At 33.4% G+C, this 13,360-nt stretch overlaps 1 protein-coding gene across 23 annotated transcripts in view; it reads right to left on the bottom strand.

Annotated features, from left to right (window-relative positions):
* The window catches only part of LOC145268857 (retinoic acid receptor RXR-like), a 647,258-nt gene that overhangs the window by 264,111 nt on the left and 369,787 nt on the right, over positions 1 to 13,360 (bottom strand). The window lies entirely within an intron of this gene.

The raw sequence follows: 13,360 nt of genomic DNA on the forward strand, positions 1-13,360 counted from the left end.
CAGAGCCGAACCGAGGTAGTTTTGTGATAAAGGGACATAACTCTTGTATTCACAATACTACTATGCAATTTCAGAACGATGTATTTCGATTTTATTTTTTCAATAGAGAGAGAGAGAGATAGAGAGAGGGGGGATGATTTGGAGAGAGAGAGAGGGAGAGAGAGAGAGGAATGATTTGGAGAGAGAGAGAAAGGAATGATTTGGGGAGAGAGAGAGAGGAATGATTTGGAGAGAGAGAGAGAGGAATGATTTGGAGAGAGAGAGAGAGGAATGATTTGGGGAGAGAGAGAGAGGAATGATTTGGGGAGAGAGAGAGGGGAATGAGAGAGAGAGGGGGGAATGAGAGAGAGAGGGGGGAATGAGAGAGAGAGGGGGGAATGAGAGAGAGAGGGGGGAATGAGAGAGAGAGGGGGGAATGAGAGAGAGAGGGGGGAATGAGAGAGAGAGAGGGGAATGAGAGAGAGAGGGGAATGAGAGAGAGAGAGGGGAATGAGAGAGAGAGAGAGGAATGAGAGAGAGAGAGAGGAATGAGAGAGAGAGGAATGAGAGAGAGAGGAATGAGAGAGAGAGGAATGAGAGAGAGAGGAATGAGAGAGAGAGAGAGGAATGAGAGAGAGAGAGAGGAATGAGAGAGAGAGAGGAATGAGAGAGAGAGAGGAATGAGAGAGAGAGAGGAATGAGAGAGAGAGAGGAATGAGAGAGAGAGAGGAATGAGAGAGAGAGGGGAATGAGAGAGAGAGGGGAATGAGAGAGAGAGAGAGGGGGGAATGAGAGAGAGAGGGGAATGAGAGAGAGGGGAATGAGAGAGAGGGGAATGAGAGAGAGGGGAATGAGAGAGAGGGGAATGAGAGAGAGGGGAATGAGAGAGAGGGGAATGAGAGAGCGAGGAATGAGAGAGGGAGAGCGAGGAATGAGAGGGAGAGCGAGGAATGAGAGGGAGAGAGGAATGAGAGGGAGAGAGGAATGAGAGGGAGAGAGGAATGAGAGGGAGAGAGAGAGATAGCGGAATCATTTTTAGAGAGAGAGATGGCAGAAGTATTCGACGGAGACGTATATACGCTGCTGTTACTCCTGAGCCAGCAAAGATGATAGAGCAAGGCAGGCATATAACACACACACACACACACACACACACACACTGGATGAGAGGAGGCGGCGACGGCAGTGACGGCGATGAATGGTGGAGGTTTTTCGAAATAGCACGGTACATCTGTACTGCAGAGACTGCTGCTAGAGGGTTAGTAGGGCACTAGACAGATCTCGAATAAGATGTATATACTAACCCCCCTCCTCCTATCGTTGTTCATACATATATTAAGTTAATAATAATAAAACATTAGTTGTGTGGAGAAGCAATATAGCAGCAAACAATGTTATTGTTAATTAAATTAAACAAATATTTTAATTTCCTCTTATCTGTCTTCGCTTGTCTGGAAGAGAAAAAAAATGGATGATCGTGGTTGCGTGTGTGCGCTATTTACACACCAAACGTTATGATTCAGTGGTTACCCGGTGTTGTCCGGGTAAACGGACAGAGAAAATAATTAAAAACGATACGAAAAAACGTGCGACAGGAGAAAGCATGTTTGGTTATCTTTACGATTTGTGTTTCCACTTCACTTCCGGTTGCCGTTTTTATTTGTAAATTTAGCTTGTAAAGTTTATTAAATAGTTAGGTGAAAGTACAGTATATGGCATATTTTACAATAAACAGAACGAAAAAATGTTCAACCACAAAATAATGTTATTAAAAGGCTATAAATGTTATTAAAAGGCAAGATAAGTTAGAACTAAAAAAAAAAAAAAAAATATGTAGGTATAACAACTTATTTCAAAGCGTTTATTTAGTTTGAAAAACAAGTAGGGTCGAGTGTTACGTTTGAATAAGAAAAGAAAATGGCGAACACGAGACGGTCACATCTTTAAACAAAATATTGGCAGAAAGCCACCCAATAAATGTTACCGTGACATTGTTTTCTTGTTCTAACGTAACACACGGCAGTGCCGTGTCACGGCACTACTTGTTTTTCAAGCTAAATAAACACTTTAAAATAAGTTAAAACATTAAGATAAAATTTATTCATATAAATTGAAGAGTAACTTATTTTGCCTTTTGTAACATTTATCCGTTATATATTTATTTTTTTAAGACACTTTTTAGTTTTGTTGTCTGTAGTACAAAATGCCCGTTTTTAACGTGACGAGCGAACATACACTAATCTCCCCTTCAAATGAGGAGGTATTGTCTGGGAGCTCACTCCTTAAAGGGGGCAGTCAGTAATGCTTTAGGGAATTATATCATGACGAATGAATATATACTATATTGCCCTCACCTTCAAGGAGGAGGAGGTAATACTTGGAATTATCGTATCATAACGAACATACTAGTTTCCCCTTAAAAAAAAATTTTTTTTTACTTGGTTTTCACCTTAAGATTTTCCTTTAAAATGACGACTTTTAAAGGTTTTCAGATAAGCTGAAAACGATTATCGCATTTAAATTTTCCGCAAATAAGTAGTTTTTTCCGGATATTAAGCAATATAATTCAGTATGCGATAAGTGGTGGCTATCGTTGTACGCGCAAGCGCGCCAAAAATCTGCGCATACAACGATGACCACCACCACCACCACCACCACCACTACTTATAACAAAGAATGACATTGCTTACTATCCAGAAACTTGCATCACTTTCTCTTTCCGGAGGTTGGAGGTTTGGACAGGGGAGAGCGGTTTATCACAGATCACCTCCAGCCCTAGCCCTACTACTAGGAAATACCAACAAGTCCGATCACAGCAAAGTCGCAAAGTTAGAATCTACCCAGATTACTCCCGTTAAACTGCACTCAACATTTGGACTAAGATAAGTGTAGTATCTGTTCTTAACCAATGAAAGAGAGATCCTCCTAGACTAAAAGCAACTTCAACTTTTTTTTTTTCTTATCCATAAGGCTCCTTTATTTATTCATTTAAGTCGGATTTTCTCCACATTAAAATCTGACCTTGTGTCTAACTTCGCTTCGTGGGAGGCAAGTAATTAGAGACTCAATACTAAGAAACAACAAATCTGTTTCCCTCAAAATAGGGGCCTGTTTTGCCAGCAAAAAATAACATGGTCTGTCGTAAAACCACATATATAATGGCCTTAAAGAAAAAAGTAACCGGTCCCCCTTAAAATGCATAGAATTTGCACCCCCCCCCCTCCATTAAAAAAAAAAAAAAGTTTAAACGCTAAAATCACACGGAAATAGGGCCTCATTTTACATTGAATATTTATGTAGACCCTATTTTCTAAATTTTTTTGTGGGGGGGGGGGGTATTTCCGCCAAATTTTAGGTGTCCTTCACACAAGGAAAAAAAATAAAATAAAATCTCCGGGGGGGTGGGGGTGCTGAAAAATGTTAATCTACAATAATACCAACATTGGAATGAATATGGCGGAGGTGGCGTCTAGACAGCCCCTCCCCCTATTTAAAATGGATTCATTAGTGACGTCTCTGACCGACAAAGGAGAAAGAATTGATATTATCTGGATTGTTGTTTCGAAACTTCTCGTAGCATTCAACTGTTATATCTATTCATCTTGTTAAGCCTTATCCTCGAGTGATTTTAGGCCTTTATAAGTTGTAAAGGCTTGTTTGATAAAATAAAATAAAAATCCGTTACATCGTCACCCTCTCCAACCATACAAAGATGAAAAACATCAAGTAAAAAAACAAAACAAAAAAAAACAAAACTTTTTTATAAAGTACAATGTGGAGGAGGAGGAGGGTCTCGGATTCTATTTATTAGACTCCCCACGAGGGCAGACTTAGACAGATGGTTGGTTTTCAGTACAGAGAAATACAGCTTTTCAAACACCTTAGATTGACTAAAAAATTAACAATGCCTCAATCTAGAAGGATTTCTCCTTCACTGGATCGAGACAGAAAATATGAATGACAGTATCAACAAATACTTCATACAAATATATATAATTAGAGAGAGAGAGAGAGAGAGAGAGAGAGAGAGAGAGAGAGAGAGAGAGAGAGAGATGAAAAAGGAACAAACCAAATTCATCAACGTTTCGTCTTCATTGTAAAACGACTTCTGGACGATTCAGATTATATATATATATATATATATATATATATATATATATATATATATATATATATTTATTTCTTGGTAGTCACGACTCATCAGGGCCCGAACGCCCCTCGAGGATAAGGGTTAATGAATGCAAGGTGGTAGTGTAGTAATCGCTAATGGTGTAAATTGGGTAGAACTTGATTATTTATGGGGGCATCTCAACAGGAATTTGTTTACATTGAATTTGAAGGCTACTATGTTTTATTCAACCGGAAAGCAGGCCAACGGAACAGTGTTCCAAAAGTGGGCAGTTCTTGGAAAGAAACTTTGTTCATGGAATCTGTGTTTAGATTTAGGCACATATATATATAATTTTAATCATTCAATAAAGTTAAAAATTTATGATGTGAAATGGTTAAATTTCAAATCAAAAGAGTTTTATTATTCTATGTAAGACAAAAAATACATTTTAAATATTATATTTATCAAATATAATATTTCAAAATTATTAAATATTATATTTCAAATGTATTCTTTGTCTTACATATGTTAATAAAAATCTTGATTTGAAATTTAACCATTTCACGTCATAAATTTTTAAATTTATTGAATGACTAAAATTTGATTTATTTGCTCTATCTTGTATATCGAGCAATTTTTATTTAGATGGGATAATACTTATTTTGTAAGACCTATAATCACAGGTTTCCATACCAGTTGATTGTTAGATAATTTTATTCTGACGTATATATATATATATATATATATATATATATATATATATATATATATATATATATATATATATATACACACACACACACAAACGCGCAGCAATAAATTAGGCACAAGGCCATCAAAAGTGTGGTTATCTTTGGTCTAAAGTAAAAAAAAAAAATTGACTTTCGACTATTTGGAGAATATTTAAATAGGATGATCTACCCCCATCCCCTGACCAATATATTTTTTTTTTTTTTGTGACTGGAGATGATTCTAACCAAGAGTAACAAAATTTACCGACTCTTGGCTAGAATCATCTCAAGACACAACCAAGCATTTTATTTAGGGGATGGGTGTAGGTCATCCTACTTAAATATTCTCAAAATGTTTTTTTCTATCCGATACTACACTTTGTTCCTAGTTAAAAAAAAAACAAAAAAAAAACGCAAAGGTAAGCTTTTCGAATCTTCGAAATGTATTACGACGCGATTCGATTAAAAAATTAAAAAAAAAAAAAAAAGCGAGTAACTGCTAATGTCGACAACAAGATTGGTTTTCATTATTCAGCAATTCTAGAAAGAAACAAACGTAATAGAAAATTGCTTCGATATTTTTGTACATTTATATCTATACCAGACCATTCGTGGCCCGCTTGGTCAATATTTGTTTAAATATACATATATTGTATGGCTTCTCTTTGTTCCAATTTTTATTGGAAATCACAGGGTTGATCTAGCTGTAGTTGGTGCAGCGAACTAAGTATTATAGTATCCGTTCGATAGGGATTAATATTTAATGCAAAAATGAGCAAAAATGTATGCATATTCGTATAATCAATTTTCGATCCAAGTCAATGGGATATAACTTTTACCCATTTTAACGGACTAAAAAGTTTAGTCTATTTGAAGATATAAAGAAAATTTGAAAGTATAAATATGAATTTTTAAGAATGATTGCTTACATGAAATAAATGCTATCTAAATAAATTATTATTATTATAAGTAAAAAAGAAAAAGAAAAAAAGAAAAAGAAAAAAAGGAAAAAAAGGAAAAGAAAAGAAAAAAAGGAAAGGAAAAGAAAAAAAAGAAAAAACAGCAGTAGTAATAGTAGTACCCGGCGTCGCCCGGTATTAAACGTAACGTTAAATTCCTTAATAACAAACGAAATAAAAAGAAACTGAGTCATGCGAGTACTATGTTTTCTAAACAGTCCACTTCTTGGAAGTTTTGAAAAAAAAATCGAGCCAATATCGAAACCGAAACCTAAAGACAGTGATTTAAGTACGATAACATTAGGCCAACTTGACACTATCTTTAAAAAGTGTTTTCAAACCTGCTTATTTTTAACAATGTGAACAATTCGTGCATGCAGGTCATAAAATAGTTAGCAAACAGATAAAAATCCGACCACTCTCGAGTACCAATTTTTCAATTTTGACCCTCTTAGCAGCCCTTTTTCCCTAGATGAAAACAGATTAAAGTTTTCCACATGTCTGAATACCTTATATATCAAAATTTCAAGTTTGTAGATCAAAAATTCGTCGAGTATATAGGTTGAGAAGTGTCTTCACACACACACACTTTTATAGATGTATAGATGATTACTAATAATAAATATATAATTTCTTAACTTCGAATCTCCCCGCAATTTCTTTTACACTTTTTATTTCTCTGCTTCAAATAAAATATGTGCAAGCACCACCTCCTTCGCTCAGTAACCAGAGAGACAATCAGCATATTCGATTTAACGTTTTACATGCTGGCATGTGCTGGACAGCTTTAAGAAGTTGATTCCCATATTAACTTATCTCTGGCCAGATCCATTTCATTTTTCAAGCCCATTTTTATCACTTCGCCACTGTTTTCCATAGCCTTCTCCTAGGAACTAAACTTGCTACGTCAACTGGTCTACGTCTAATTAGTGACAGGACGATTCCAATATTTTTCTGATTCCGATTCTTTATAAATTTCTAAATATTTAACTATAAAAAGGTTATCTTGTTCTGATTACCGTAAAAACATTAAATATGCATATATTATCTCAAATTAAAAAAAAAAAAAAAATACACACACGCTTGTGGAGGGGGGGTATATGGATTTTAGTTTTATTGGTAGTTGCAAAGCAATAAATATTTATTAGTTTATCATTACAGGGCTCTATGGACACATTTATCTTTAGTTGACCTTTGACAACTAAATATTTTCGTTTACTAGCCAAATAGAAACGTTACTAGCTAGCCATACCCACATGATTTTTAGAATATGACATCATTCTGTGACGAGTATGTGCACCATAAAGAGTTTTGTATGTTTTTTTAATTTTTTTTTTAATAAGTGTAATTTTAAATATACAACAAATTTTATGTTGATACTTGAAGGTATCAATATTTGAATTTCCTCAGATGTTTTTAACAACCTTTGTTTAAAAAAAAAAAAAAAAAAAAAAAGAGTATATTGTTCTATTAAACTTTTATTGTTTAAATAATTTAACTTTGTTCCTTTTATAGAAAAAAAAAAAAAAAGTTGAAAAGATATTTTTTTACTCAATAGTGAACTTTGGAAAATTGTCAGTGAAAGAAATACAATCGCCAAAAGATAAGCGTTTCATTATTTCTAGTCGCCACTTTGAAAAATCACTCGCAAATGCGACTGTTTTACTCGCAATGTAGAGCCCTGCATTATTACCAGCAATGGAAATTTTAGTTTTAAAGGAAATCAAATAAATAAAAAAGATAATTAAAAGAATCGTTTTTCGCATCGGAAAATAGGCACAATTTTTTTCCAATTCCGATTAATCGTTCCAACACTACTACTAAACCAACAACTTTCATCAGACAATGTATTCCTTTAAAAAAGTTGGCATGTACAATTCTTGGCAGCACTTGACATTCAACATACTTAAAAGGAATACATTGCAAGATGAGCAACATTTTGAAATCCATCTTGTCATTTATTTGTTACATGTGCCTAAATCTAAACACAGATGCCATGAACAAAGCTTCGTTCCCCAGAACAGCCCGCCTGTGGAACACTGTTCCGTTGTCCTGCTTCCCAGTTGAATACAACATGGTAGCCTTCAAATCCAATGTAAACAAGTTCTTGTTGAATTGTCCCCATAAATTATCAAATTCTACCCAATTTACACTACCCTTATCCTCGAGTGGCCTTCAGGCCTTGATAAGTGGTGACTCAAGTAAAAAAAAAAAAAATATTCTTTCAACATGGCCATAACACCGAAATCTGTTCATCTTCACGCATTGTCCAAATTTAATTATGCCCCAAAAATCATCAGAACTAAATCTATTTTTAAGACTTATATTACAGATCCATCGTGTATTATTCTCATATTTCTTTCCATGCCACGCATGTCCTCAACCCTCATTGGACAGATTTCACGTCCATACATCATCAAAGTGAGTACACACGCCTAATAAATCTTCCTAGGTTGACACAATGGTAACACTGCTGGTTTAGTAATAGCAAAAGTTCAGGGAACCTTTACTGCCCATCTCTAATTCTTGCAATCAAACTAGCACTTTTTTTTTTTTTTTTACTTACGAGTCACCACTTATCCAGGCCTGCAGGTCACTCGAGGATAAGGGTTAATGAATGTAAGGTGGTAGTGTAGTAATCGTTAATGGTGTAAATTGGGTAGAATTTGATAATTTATGGGGACGGCTCAACAAGAACGCGTTTACGTTGGATTTGAAAGCTACCATGTTGTATTCAACTGGGAAGCAGGCCAGTGGAACAGTGTTCCACAGGTGGGCAGTTCTGGGAAAGAAGCTTTGTTCATGGAATCTACATTTAGATTTAGGCACAGAGTATATAGTGGGTGTAGTTAATCGAGTGTTTTCTTTTTTTGTAAAAGTTTGGCAAGGGGGTAACACAGATTGGAGTTCAGTCGAGCACTTGCTATGAAAATAACGATAGAGTAGACACAGGCTCGAAACGTCTCTTTGAAAGAGAAAAGAAAATCACCTATTAGGTTTTGAAGCACCTGCTCCACCCCGTGCTCCAACGGTATCACCAAGGTAAAAAAGCTTCGACAACTTCAATAGCTTCGCCATCCAGATATATTTTCTCCACTGAGAAAAAGACACTAACCCTAAGTCCGGGTGTTGGTAAACGCACTAATATCGGTTTAGCTTTATAAATGCATAACACGAGTGGCGGTCAAAACGGTTTCGTTAGTTTTGGAGGAGGTGGTGATGCTAAATGCTGACAATTATAAAATCGGTGGGAGGTACAGAATAGTTAACGTAGCATATTAATAAGTTGCTAAATAATAACGTTATTTAGAAAAACATTTTATACTTTCAGCATAAAATATGCAAATATAAACACAAACCATAATATATGAGTGAGTGTAAATCGCTCCAGACAAGGCGTGAAGTCACTTGACATAAGGAACCAACAAAAACGGCTGACCTTAGTCTTGAAAAGACAAAGGATACAGGTAGGTCAAAAGCAATCAAGCTTGCAATTCTTGAAAATTGGAAGCTGCATTACAATGCGATATGAAAACAGCGAATTGATGGAGACAACTAGAAGAAAGAAATCAGAGAATAGATCAGGCAATTTTGAAGAACACAGGTCATAATAGGGTATATTTTTTACAACCTGCCCCAGCGTAGTATTAACTCAACCACCCCATGTTAAGAACGGCTTTCGGAATAAACACCCCCCAAACACCCCATGTAAAGAACGACTTTCGAGTTTGGGACTGTTTATTCCAAAAGCCGTTCTTAACATGGGGAGGTTGGGGGTGTTTATACTACGTTGGGGCAAGTCATATAAATATACCCATAATAGTATTCATTTATTTATTTATTTATTAAAAAAAAAAAAAAAAAAAAAACTGAGACTATCAACATCACGTCTGTGAGAAAGGTTGCAGAGAAGAATTACTGATACTCTAATATGTAGGCTGGTCCGGAATTGGGTGATCATTCTATTTTAAAAGGAAAGTGAACCCCTAGCGCAAAATATATATATATATATATATATATATATATATATATATATATACATACACACACACACACTAGCATAGGTTCCCGGCGTTGCCCGGGTGTTTGGAGGTGTATGCTGAGCAAAAAAAAAAAAAAAAAAAAGCGTTAATTTTTTTTAATTTGAACCCTATTATGACCCCTTAAAATTTATTGTTTTGGGCTCAAATCAAGTTATTAAGTTAGATCAAGGAATCTATATCTAAAATTTCAAGTGTGTAGACCCAAAATTGTTGGAGGAGTTTGGTAGAGTTCTCAAAGGTCAAATTGAACTTTAACCCTTTAACAGCGAAATTTCTGGCCGAAAACCGATCACATCGATTTACCCAAATTTCAGTACCCTGTATATCAAATTTCGAGTCTGTAGACTGAAAATTAACAGAGTTATGTCGAAGGAAAATGTACACAGACACGTTCACTTTTATAGCTATATATATTTTTATTTATTTTTATTTTTTTACAGTGTTCCATGTTGTTCACATTGAAAACAAAAAATTTAAATAAAATATTTTCCCTGTTTTGAAATCACCTGGAGACGAGTGATTGTATAAGTTTTATTTAATTTTTTTGTTTTCAATGTGAACAACATGGAATACTGTAAAAAAATAAAAATAAATAAAAATATATATAGCTATAAAAGTGAACGTGAACGTGTCTGTGTACATTTTTACAATTTAGAAAATTGAAAATTAATGAATTTAAATGAAATAGGAAAAAAACCGGTTTGAACATGAAATGAATTCGCCACAGTTACCATCTTCGTACGTCACCAGCAATAATATAAAAAATTGTATTGCTTGATATCCGGAAAACTACTTATTCGAGGAAAATTTCAATGCGATATTCGTTTTCAGCATTCCCGAAAACTTGTACAGATGAAGGTTAAGGTAGAAACCAGGTAAAAATTTACCCACTTTTTTCTTATAATCGCAATAAACATATATATCATACTTTTGTGAGGTTTTTTTTTTTTCGTGCTTATTAAGATAAAGTCGACAGATCGATTAAGGAAAAAACAAAACAAAAAAAAAACGTTTTAAGCAAATACAATAATTGTGATGTCGAAAATAGTAATATATCCAAAAATTCATCGAATAGACCAACTGTTATTGTGTTTTTAGTAACAAAAAAAAAAAGAAAAAAAGTCTTTCGCTATAGACAACAAATATAGTAGCAATGAACAAATGATCTAAACTATTCGTTCCGAGTTATGTCCCCCGTGTGTAGACTCTTACTGTCTATTTTATAACGTGTAAGAAAAATGAAGATTCCCATAAAAATTACTATCAACTATAACTTTCTACTAGATGAAAATAATTTTTGGATATATTACTATTTTTGACAAGGCAATTAAGTTACGTAATATTGTTTTTGCTTGAGACATAAAAAAAAATCGATCCGTCGACTACCTTAATAAACACCCACTTTTTTTATAATCGCAAACAAAAAAATAAATAAATAAAATAAATTAAAAAAAAAAATAGACAATACATTTGTATTTAAGATTTTTTTAATAAAATTATGCAGTGGATTTCTGTATTTACAGAGTCAGTCCCGGAATTGGCTGAAGCGGTTTCTACGATTAAAAAAAATTTTTTTTTTAAAGCAAAATTAAAGAAGATTCTGACGCAACCTTTCCCATACTCTATATCCTTTGCCTTTTTTTACGTCTTTAAGCAACTTTCAAATCGTAAACTGTTGCGGTCATTTCCGGGACTAATGCAGCAAGTACAGAATTCCTCTGGTTACGAATTCTTCCTCACACATACAAAGCAATAAGTACAATTTCAGACAAAGAATCAAGTTTATCCAACATTTGTGCGAAATACTAAACGTAAATTATTCTTTTTTACTTAACGTTTTAGTAATTAAAAAGGTTATATTGAACTTTTCAGCTTTAATATGGCTGGCATCGAAAAAAAAGTCTTAACTTTTCTGACAACCGAGTACAATCAATAATTTAATGACCAAACAAATTTACATATATTAATTGAACCAAGCTTATATTTGTTCAAGATAATTTTTCAATAGCAGTCATCTTAAAGCTGAAAAGTTCAAGATGGTCAAACAAGCTAAATCGTACACGTGAAAACAGTATAAACTGGTTTATTATTCGAAATATACGTGGAGCCAGACATAGTTCAATAGTCTCTATATTGCAATTGACATCATCTACAAAATAGACAGACTCTTTAAAGTAGACTAGATATTAAGACCCCACCCCCACTATTTGGTCATCACTTTTCAAGGCCAAGAACCACTCGAAAAAAGAAAAAAGAAACATTTTCATTTTAGAATGAGGGTCTAGTTTTTTTTTATATATAATTTTAAGGTAGAATGATCACCCACTTCCTGACCAGCAAGTGTTATTAATGATCACCTACTTCCAGGTCAGGCATTTTTGTCTGGCCTATTATGGAATTGAATGGAAATAAGTTTATTTTTATAGAATCATTTGTGTGGCATTATAGGGTTCTATCAAACACAATAAATAAATAAATAAATAAATAAATAAAAACAAATGGAGACGAGAGTGATTCTAAAAACAAAAATTTGAATAAAAATGCAAATTGTGAAAAAAAAAAAAAAAAAAAAAAAAAAATTGAGTTTGCAATAAAAATAAAAGCCGAAGCTAATGAAATAGTGTATTTAGATTATTTTTTTTTTTAATAATGACAAAACACTCCAAATGTCAATTGTGCATTTTAACCTAGTAAATTTAGAAAGCCGTTCTTAACATGTGGGGGGGGGACTCTAAACTCTTTGCGCACACAGACAGCTATTAAAATGAAAAACAATTTGCTGGGAGAAGCTAAAACTATATAAGTGCCCTTGAATATTTAATAAAGATTACATGAAAATTGCCACACATCATACACATATATATATTATACTATATACAATGTTTTTACTCTTTCGAATAGACCCGATCCCAAAAAATATCTTTGACTTTAATCGAAATAAACAAGGTTCACTCCTTCCCAATCGCTTTTGTGTGTGTTGCACGATTTGCTTTTCCGGATGTCTGGAGAATTATTTCTAATCCTAACTCTAAAATAAATAAATTCTAATTGGAGATTGAAATGAGTCCAGATATATATTTCTTTTTAACGGATTCAAACTGTAAAAAAGAATATATATATATATATATATATATATATATATATATATATATATATATATATATATATATATCTCAAACAATAAATAATATAATTGAGTCAGACAAGCTAAAAACTAACGAAAACGTATGTAGGTGTTTTCGTTGTAAATAAAAATTTTTGTTGTTTTAAACATCTGAATCTTTAAAAATAAAATCCATCAAATATTTAATAAAGCAAACATGGAAATTGTCAGATAAAATTTTTAAAAAAGGCTAAAAATATAGAAATCACATGGCCAATAATAATAAGAAAAAAAATGTTTGCCAAATAAACAAACGAATTTTTACTAAAAATACGTAAAAAAAAAATGCTTTTAAAAGGTTTCGACGATTTGGTTTTAGTAAAAAATAATAAAAAAAGAACAGAATTTTTACTAAAATGTTAACTTCTTTTTTA

Source organism: Euprymna scolopes, chromosome 44 (genome assembly GCF_053919585.1).
Source record: "Euprymna scolopes isolate OS-2025 chromosome 44, ASM5391958v1, whole genome shotgun sequence".
Lineage (NCBI taxonomy): Eukaryota > Metazoa > Mollusca > Cephalopoda > Sepiida > Sepiolidae > Euprymna > Euprymna scolopes.